The sequence below is a fragment of the Asparagus officinalis genome, chromosome 1, assembly GCF_001876935.1.
Source record: "Asparagus officinalis chromosome 1, Aspof.V1, whole genome shotgun sequence".
NCBI lineage: Eukaryota > Viridiplantae > Streptophyta > Magnoliopsida > Asparagales > Asparagaceae > Asparagus > Asparagus officinalis.
The window spans coordinates 109,022,386-109,033,375 of record NC_033794.1 but is presented as its reverse complement, the minus strand read 5'-3'; positions in this window follow the sequence as shown (position 1 = coordinate 109,033,375).

Here is a 10,990-nt window from a genome sequence, read left to right as displayed (position 1 = left end):
GAGATACAGGGTTGGGGTTGAAGCCCAGTCATAACCCGCCAAAGGAGCGGGTCGGGTCTGGAAGCGGCCAGGAGCAGCATGTTAGGACTGAGCAACAGACGGGTTTCGGGTCCGTGCAGGGTGATAGAAAATACTGAATCACACTATACGTACGGACAAAATACGTATCCTACTAGTCTTATACGAGTTGGCTAAGGGTACGACTACTGTAGTATATGTATTAGTATAAAAGTATGAGAATAATGTATCACGTGTGGCACACGTGGTCACGTACGTGTTTTTCTTATTTTCGTTTTGCTTTGTGGTATGTGTAATGTGCTTCTAAATAGATGTATTTAATATATTAATATTTTTCTCATGATGTTAATTGCCTGTTAGGTGTGATTAAACCTAGTTTTACCGAAAACCTAATTAACAAGTGTTGGGTTGGGCTAACATATTGGAAATATCAAGGGACTGAGATGTGAGAAAATCTTATTTACTCCAATTGCAAATTGTGTAATTAACTATGAGATGGTCAAATATTTTTCTATCTACTCTTGATTAATTTGGTAGAATTCCAATAGGAAAGTCGCAAGAGATAAAAGACTCAGCTCAACCATGAGCTATTTTATATACACTAGGTAACAGGGGCACGTGCCAAATTTAGATGAGAGTTTATGCGAACAGATGTTATATATATGCAAAAATTAGATTAACAAAGACCATATTTACAAAATAAGTATTATGTGTAACTTAATATGTATGGAGATAATATTTCTTAAAGTTATTTGACGTTATTATGACTTTAATACCTAAGATTTAGGCTTGGTTGATGAATCCTATCTTTGAAACCATCCTTTTATCTTTAATAACTGACATTTTTTAAACACTTTAGTACCCCAAAATTATAGATATTTTAACTTCAATAAATTAAAGATTACAATTTTTTTTGTACATTGATGCCTTAAAAGTTTACGTGAGATGGTAAGCTCAAATGTTATCGTGAGCTAGACTAATTGAATCATCAAATTCATGATCAACACTGATGTACATCTTGTTCAACACGTCATGAAATGCATATGATAAAAATTTTACATCATTTGGAGTCTTATCGAATATGAATCAAACTGGTTTGATATGTTAATTTTCAGGTAGTTTAACAACCGTCTCTTCTATGCATAGCTAAAGAATGGTAAAAATTTTCAAAACAATATAATTTTTTCTACATATAGATCATGAAAAGTGCAAATCACGATGGCTGGTGTTGATCATTGTTTCGAGTAGCTTATTGAGCTAGCTCATGATAAGAATGTAAGCTCACCATCTCATTTTATCATGCTCCTGCACACATATATATGTATATATTTGTATGTATGTACGTGTATGTGTATATGTATAGTAGTTTTGACGTTATTATGACTTTAATACCCAAGTTTTATGCAATTGGTTGATGAACCCTATTCTTGGAAACCATCTTTTTTATCTTTGATAACTCAAAATTTTTTTAACACTTTAATACCCCAAAAATTATAAATATTTTAACTTCGATAAAAAAAGATTCACATTTTTTTGTACATTGATACCTTAAAGTTTACGTAGTCTTAACTTCAATACTCTAGCTCAGGTTGGGGTATCAAAGTGTTAAAAACAACTTGGTGTATGTCAAATATAAAAAGTATAAACTTTATTGTAATAAAGTGTCAGAAAAAATTATATGGAATTATTGGAGATTTGAAGGACTAATATGAAATTATTGTAGAGTTTGGGTATCAAAGTTCAAAGAAGTATGGTATATTAAAGGGAAATAAAGTGTAAGGTACCAAAGTGGAAGTAAACTTTTTTCTTTGAAGAAGATAGATTTTGGGAGTGAAAGCACAATTGAGCAATGTTTATCATTTACAGATTAACGTATAATTTTGAAGATTTAGGGGACTAATACGGAGTTATTGTAAATTGAGGAACTAAAATGAAATTATTGTTGTCTTCATGTGCTGCTGAACAAATGAGCGTGCAGTGGGTAGTGGGTACCCAACCCAACCATCCGTGCTATATTGCTGGCTAGTCCAGCTGTGAGTATGCTTTTTAGTTTTGACCCTATTATTATCATAGTATGATGCCACAAACGAAAACGTCTTTTATGTTCTTTTTATATAACGAATGATACTATCGAGCTCCTAAAAAAAAAAAAAAAAAAAAAAAGAGAGAGAGAATAAAATAAAAAAAAAAAAAAAAAAAAAAGAGAGAGAGAATAAAAGGGAGAGTTGTTTCGCCCAAGTCTCTTACATTAAGCTGGTGATATACGTGTCCTTATCGGCATAGAAGAAACCAGATTTATCCAAAAATAAAAATAATTGATTCTCTATGACGAGACAAAGACAATCAACAGTAGGGGCGCGCAGAAAAGAAATGATTCGGATCCTCTCCACTAAAAAAAAATAGTGAAGAGACCACTACATAATCATAGCCATTGATTATCTAGTTGATGGTTATGATTTTTTCTTTTAGTGCAAATTAGGAATGAGTGCAATACACGGGGGTATGGTAGGTGTTAGATTTAGATTGTATCATAACCGCTTACTAAATAATCAACGCTTAAGATTAAAAGTAGTGGTCTCTCCACTACTTTTTTGTAGTGGAGAGGATCCAAATCCTAAAAGAAACGCATGATCACTTCGAGGTTCCAGATCCGGGGAATTTCCTTGTTGACGGTGTTGCCATGCACGTGTCCCCGTGCATGTACGCAGTCTGGCACGTGTCTAGTTGTTGATCAGCAAAAGTTGGCCTAATTCACACATACATCAATTACGCTGAATGTTCTATATATATGCACATGCATCACCCTTATCTCGAATCAAATATATACACAGAACTTATAAGCGACTAACTATTAATGTCCGATCCGAGAGGATTCAAGGAGGAATACGGTGCTGGCGGTGATCAGGCCCACAAGTACCGTACCGATGAGCACGGCAACCCGATCTACGAGCAGAAAGGGGGGGCGGCGGGCTACGGCGTCACCACCGGCGACTACGGGACCACCCCTCATGAAGGGGCCTTAGGCGGGGGAGGGAAGACCGGACCGCAGAGCGGCAAGGTGCGTAACGGGTGTGGCGAAGGCCGAGATACAGGAGCAACTTGCAGGGGACAAGAAGGTCCGCCGAACGGGCGGGGCGAGATTCCCGACCGGCTGTGACGGCCGGGTGCCGGCTCCTCGCGTGTACGTGGAAAGTTGTCACGATGCATGTTATGTGAATATTATACATATTATGTAAACTATGTAAATGACATGGGCACCTTGTCTCGTAGATCATGCGTTGTTAAGAAAAGGGCTCAGAATAATTTCCGTTTGATCGCTTTAGGAGTTTGTTTTGTATTTTGAAATCCTAATTATCGGATAGGAATGCTAAAGGCTATGATAAAAACCAGTGAGATCGAGTTGCAAATTGTGAAAAAGAGAAAAAGAAACAATTATATATTAAAGAGAGAAATCTAGTAATTTGTGTGAAGTAATTAATTTTGCACCGGAGACGATCGATATCTGGCTATGCTGCTTAATTACTATAGACAACATCATTACATTCACCTCTATATATTCGTTTCTTGTGTCCATTCGTCTGTTTTTTGTTCAATGTTATGCTTTGGGGCTGTTTGGTTCGTTTTTTAACTCGGTGGAAAAGTTTTACACCGCCTCCGCATCAGATTTTTCGTGGTCACGTAGGATATAAGCTTTTCGTCGGTTTTTTCCCATCTTTGGTTCGTTGGGGTTGAAGAAGGAAAATTCGGTGAAAATCGCCGTCACATCAGATTCTTTTTCTCTTCACTAATTCTTTCCTCAACCTCATGAAATCGACAAAAACTGCAGCCACGTCAGCTTTTTGCTATAGGGGCTGTTTGGTTCGCTATTATAAGGGGTGGAAAACTCAGAAAACCCCTCCACGTCAGATTTTTAGCCCTCCACGTCATTTTTTTGTTTACGTCCATTTCTTTGTGCCGCTTTGGTTCGCTCGGATGGAAGAGGAAAAACTTTGCTGAAATCGCGCCACCAACTAAGATTTTTTCCCCTCTCCGATTTCTTTCCCCAACCAAGTAAAATTGATGAAAACTCTATCACGTCAGATTTTTTTTCCTTCTCTGCTTTGTTTACAAAAGTTTTTCTTTTTTTTCTATGCGAACCAAACACAAGAAAAATAAATACATTGGTTTCCCACCATTTTTTATGTGCGAACCAAAGCAAAACAATCTATTTCTTGGAAAAGTTTGAAAAACTCAAAACTTGTGTTTCTTTACATGGAATTAATTGCATTTATCTATATTAAGGAAACGAACCAAACAGCCCCATATAAATAAATTTTTTTTCCATGCGAACCAAACACAAGAAAAATAAATACATTGGTTTCCCACCATTTTTTTGTGCGAACCAAAACGAAATAATCTATTTCTTGGAAAAGTTTAGAAAACTCAAAACTTGTGTTTGTGTTTTTGTATATGGAAATGCATTTTCTTATATTTAGGAAACGAACCAAACAGCCCCTTTGTGTAGCATATTTTGGAATCCTATGCTTTGGTTCAGGTTTAGTTGGCTCCTTAATTTATCACGTTGGACATAATATGGTCACCATATGTTGCGTTCCGATCCTCTCTAATTAGGTTCAATTATTCTAATCTTTAATCTTTATCTCAAAATTATAGGGCAAGACAACGCCACCATAGGATCCACGCTAAGGGCCTGTTTTGTTTACATAAAAGTACCTAAAAAAATATATCTGTTTTTCTGAAAATGTAACTTTCGCTACTTCCTTAAGGCTATGTTTGGTTTGAGAGAAAGGAAGAGAAAGGAAAGTAAAATATGACAGAAAATAGGTTTCTGTTGTTTGTTTTGAAAGAAAACAAAACGGAAAAAGAAAATAAATTTCACTGCAGAAAAATGGGTTTATATTTTTTCATTCCCCTTTTCTCTCCGTTGCCCTAGTGAAAACGAGGGAGAGCGACGGAAACTTTCCCGACGCTGACCCCGATCTCTCCTCCAGAAATTTCGCCCGACGCCCGACGCTGACCCCGATCGTCGCCTTGCTCGTCGCCTCCAGAGATCCTCATCGTTCTCCTCTCTCTCTCTCTCGATCAAACCCTAGTTCGACGAACCCTCGCTCAGCTTGAGATCTTGTCAGCTCTCGTCAGCTTGAGATCGCGAACCCTCGCTCTTCTATGGATTGTTCATTGCTGATAGCGTAACACTGGGTAAGATCCGAAGGTGAGCTTCGATTCGATCTTGTAATTTATTTTTGATATGGATTTTGTTCTGTGGATGCTTGGTTGGAGTTAATCTGAAGCGATGAGTCCTTTGATGTTATTTTTAATTTATTTACAGTAACTACATCTTTTTCTTGGATCTCTCTGTCAACATGAATCCAAATTCATCCGAGGTAAATTCTGCTCATATTTTTTTGTTGGTTTTGAAGTTTAATTTGTTGGTAATTTCTTTGCTCATATTTTTGTTCATATTGTCTGATAACCGAGTTGTTTGTTTTTTATAATTTCTCAACAATCAGATACATATGTGCTTGAAATTTTTGTTATTACATAGTTTTCAACAGAAATTTGTGATAATTTGCTAACTTAACTAGAAACATTACATTTGTGATAATTTTTTATGTGCATAAGCAATTAAGCATAAGCAATTAAGCATGAACTGAATTGATCATAATACTAATCGCTAAGATACTTATAAAATAAGGTGATGCATTGATGAAATGAGTAACGCTGATCTTTAGAATAGACCATAACGGATAAACAGAGCAATGCTGATCATTATCACCAACTTAGATTATTCTAGAACAACTTTCTAGAACTTCTTTCTAGTAACATCCTACAAAATATCTACCAAGAAGTTTCTAAGAAGATACAAGTGTATGGCTAGTATTTATTCTTCTAGAAACTTCTTAGTAATGTATGGCTAGGATTAACTCTTCTACACACTTCCTAGCCCTCTTAAACAACTATAAATAGGGGTCTTGGGCTCTTATTTGTGCAAGCAAGCAAGAAGTAAGCTTGAAAGCTTGAGTGTGTAGTGTAGGCTTGTGTGAGTGTTCACCAAAATAAAAAGTTGTGTGAAAGTGAGGTGCTCTTGTAAGAGCAAGTATTGTACTCCCTAGTATTCTATCAATAAAAGTTTCATTTGTGTAGATGGTTGTGTTCTTCAAATTCCATCATTTATTAACTAGAAAAATATATATGAAATATACATGAAAAGAGAGAGGAAGAGAAGTACGGTAGGTGGAGATAAGACGAAAGGTTAATTAGAAGGCAAAAAGACTAATATTGCCATCAGAACCAAGCGGTGGTGCTCCAAAGTTTGATGACTGTAGATGAAGAGGGTTTGCACTTATAAGTTTGTTCTCAAGGGGTCTCCTGTTCCATTTTAATATTGTCATCTCATACTTTAATCATTGTCATGGACCATCTTTATAAGTACTACAGGGCTAGTGTGATATGCTATAGCTTTGCTTGAATTAATGGTTCTCATGTGATTGAATAGCTTTTTTTGTTAAAGATTTTGGTAAAGAGATCACGTTTTCTCATCAAACAAACACGATATATAATAAATAATTTGAGTTACAATATTGATGAAATACTTGGGATTTATTGTTTGAATTAGGAAGCTAACGGAAATTTCTGTACAAATGTAATAACTGGGCTACTAAATTATTTGAAAGATTCAGTTGGGCTGTTATGAGCTTTAGCCGAATTAGTTACCTAATGCATGTCATAGTATACTGAAGCCCAATTAGACTGGTTTTCATTCTTGATTTCTTAATTTTCTTTTCAAATTTGTGTGTGTGCAGGATTAAGATTATAATTTGGTATTGTATTTGAGACTTCTGTAATGTTATTTGAGCTCCCTATTGTTGTTTGTGCAGGTTGCATATATTCAGTTTAATTGTTTCTGATTAAAATTGTTAAATATAGTACTATGTGCACAGATACACAAGTAATTTTAGTTTTCTATATAGATAGCTATATATAATTAATTTGCTATATATAGAATTCTCATGCATGAACTTGTTGATATTGGAAAAATAGCATGTATTATTGCAATTTGTTTTCATATAACAAGTATGTATTGCTGCCAAATTAATGAATTGTGAACTTTGAAAGATTTATCCTTAAGGCATCAAAAGTTACAGTTAGCATGGAACTCTTTCTTGTAGGCAAGAAAGTTACATACCATTGAGATTTATCCTTAAGGCATCAAAAGTTACAGTTAGCATGGAACTCTTTCTTGTAGGCAAGAAAGTTACATACCATTGAGATTTATCCTTAAGGCATCAAAAGTTACAGTTAGCATGGAACTCTTTCTTGTAGGCAAGAAAGTTACATACCATTGAGATTTATCCTTAAGGCATCAAAAGTTACAGTTAGCATGGAACTCTTTCTTGTAGGCAAGAAAGTTACATACCATTGAGATTTATCCTTAAGATTACAAATATGAGTCCAAATCATTGATTGATCTAAGATTTTGGAACTCTTTCTTGTAGGCAATATAACTGTAGTGAATGTAACACAGTCCTAGTTTGAATATTTAGGACTTTTGCATATTCATGTACACATGCTTCATCTATTAAGGTGTTTCTGTCTGCTATTATAATTATGCAAGGTTTGTTATTTCATTCGTAGATTATAGTCCACTTTGGAATTTTTGGCTGCAATCAGATGTTACTTTTTGATGTTTATATTGTACTTATTTAAATTTTTTTGAATTAATTTCAGAGGATGAAGGATACGAGATTGATGTTTTGAGGGGCTCACTAAAGTCAAAAATCAAGGACTTCGGCAGATTTATCTCTCTTTGTTTAAGATTTTATATATGAAATTGATTGTAATAGAATTTGTTGGTGAAGACTTTTATATGAAATTGATTATAATAAACTTTGTTAGTTAAGATCTTCTATATATGAAATCAATTGTAAGAGATGATTTGTTGGTTAAGATCTTTTATATATGAAATCAATTGTAAGAGATGATTTGTTGGTTAAGATTTTATATATGAAATTGATTGTAATAGAACTTGTGACTTGAAATGGATTATACTATTTATTAGGAATATCATGACATTTACTTTAGATATGTTTGGGTTTTTTCATTAAACTTTCTTTCTTGAGTTAAGATTGTGCAAACATGTTCGGTAACTTGTAATTTTTTTTAAAATATAGTAGAAACACAATTTAATTTAATTGTTTTTTATAAACTGTTTAAAATCTAAATCTAATTCTAAAAAGTATAAATGAAAATTATGTTGTGATAATTTTCTTCCTCATTTTCTCATAAAAGTAACCAAACAAGAGAAAATCATTTTCATATGTATTTTCTTCTAACTTTCATTACCATATTCTTTCTAAGCAAACAATAGAAAGAATATCATTTTCTTTTTTTTTTCTTTTCCTTTCCTTTTACTTTCTCTTTCTTTTTCTTTTCTCCCTCTTTCTCTCAAACCAAACATAGCCTAAATGGTGGAGTACTACCTATGTGGCATCTCTATTTCTTAATTTTTTTTTCCTTCTATTTAAGGCTCCGAAGTATTTAACTTTGTAGATATTCTCCCCTTCTAAAATCTCCAAATATCTTCTCTCTCTTTCCGTATTTTCACCATCCCCTTCCCTCTCTAGCGAAATAAAGGAAACAGGCTTGGGATCTTATGAATTTATAAGCATTCAAAATCAGATATTTGAATAAAACTTATGAATTTATAAGCATTCAAAATCAGATATTTGAATAAAATGAGATAAATTCTCTAGGTCTGAATACTGTGTTCGTCTAATTCCTAAGTATACATCATCACTTGATTTTCTGTGATTGCACAAACAATTTTGTTTGCTCTTATGCTTACGTTAAGCCATTAATTAGGTACAACCAAATATGATTCAAATAAGTCCTTTGATCATTATAATAAGACCGATCAAGCTAGTACACCTGCAGTATTAATTAGTTGGATAAAATATTTGTTTTGAGTTTTAATGGTGAAAACGGAGGTAATCTCACATCTTGTGTACATGTATCAACTGCAGCTTCTACTTCAATGGCAATCCAAACAAGAAAAGTCTATGAAGACAAAGAAGTCCTACTTTCACTACTTACATAAATGTGTGAAACAAATAAGAAAAACATTACTTCCTTTACTTCTTACTTTAAAATTTTGGTTATTTATATGATCTACTTCTTACTTTAAGTACTTTTGTTATCTAGATGGGCTCTAAAATGCTTGTTTTTAAAATTCTATGGTGGATTTGATAAATGTTGATGTCTGAAATCACACGGGGGGAGGTTGTCTGCCGGTGGAGGATGATGGAGAATGATGTGGCCGACTCCCCCTCCGACTTCATGCCTAGCTCTGAGCGCTCGGGGTGGACTGATTGCCTGCACATGCAAGGAACGCAGTGGTACAGGACGTGTTTCCTCCGTAGTACCTCCGACGGTCAAGTTAGTGGATGAGTTTGAAGGAGGTTTTGGGGAGAGTCCCTAGGCCATTAAGGTCCATGCAGGGAACATCTTCCTCCTAAAGTTATGTAGAAGTAATTTTTTAGGGAAAATTACTTCTAGGTGTTTTCAAGATCAAAGAACCTGAGTCAAAAAAGGCCAGCCCCTCCTATGATCAATTGCCTCCCTCTTTATAGGCTGTTGAGGATAGACTAGTTGCTTCATGAGGGGTCTGTAAACGACGGTGGGGGATGAGCTGGAGGCTGATTCAGCAGTTGTCCCTTACGTGTTGGCTGGCGATTGGAGGAGGTGTCCTTCGAGATGATCTCGATAAAGCCCCCGAGTTGATTAGACGGCGCATGGCAGAGAATAAGTCGAGGTGCTAAGTCGTCCCCAGCTTTACAGATGGCGGTAAGCGACTGGAGGGAAAGTCATTTCGAGTACAGGAGGTGCCTCGATAATGTCCCAGATCTGACGGATAAGGACAAGGGGAAGATAGGCTGGCCAATTTAGCCACTCATTGCTTTACAGATGGCGGTTGGTGACGGGAGGAAAAGTCGTCTGAGCACAGGGGGTGTCTCGATTATGTCCCAGAAGTGACTTGGGAACAGAATGAGCCGTTTTGCATTTAAGACTTGTCAGAGTTGAGACCTTTGATGTGACCGATCAATACTGTGGTGGTGTTCGATGTATATCTCGAAAATAGCTTAGTTGGATTTTATCCTCCCCAGCAGGATCGAGTCAGTTTGTGAGTCGTTCTCGTAACTCGTCGATCAGTTAAGTGAGTTGTTAGTTCGGTCAGGCAACTGGGTAGACGGCCGAGCCGACTGCTAGGAGAGTCGCCTCGATTGGGAGTCGTGTGGATTCCTGAGGAGTCGTCTTGAAGATGAGGGGTCGACTACTTCCGTGCTTCGTGTTGACTAAGACTGTTTGCTCTCGGCTAGGCTTTCGGGCCGCTGAGTTAGTTTGGATCACGACTCTGTTAGGCCTATGAAGGCAATCTTCCAATACTTTCATCTGTAGATGGTAAATTACCATAATAGTAAATACTATTTGATTTTATGATAAAATAGTATACTTTTAAAAACTAAAAAAACCTCCCTAATCTCTCTAATATGCGATACTCTCTCCAATTTATGATAAAAACAAATACTTTCATTGACCATTTCTGGGTATAAATTTTATTATACGTGGCTATAGAAATTAAATTTGAAGAATGTAAGAGGGAGTTGTTTATTTGACGTAATTGGAGAGTATAATTGGTTCTATTTTTTAAGTTTTTTTAAAATATCTGATTTTATCAAAAAGCAAATTATATCCCCTAAGCAAAAAACTGTGGTATTTTAAAAACCACTATACCGTTAATTTCATTGTGAAAATCTTATGTGGTATTACCTCACCGTTTAAATTTGAATTTGAGAAAAAAGGGTAAGCAGTGCAGCGTGTTTGGAAGATGACTTAGGGAAGAGAAGGAACGGGAAGGAAGGGGAAACTTTCCTTTCATTACACCCTAATTTGGGGTGTAAGATTTTGACTCAAA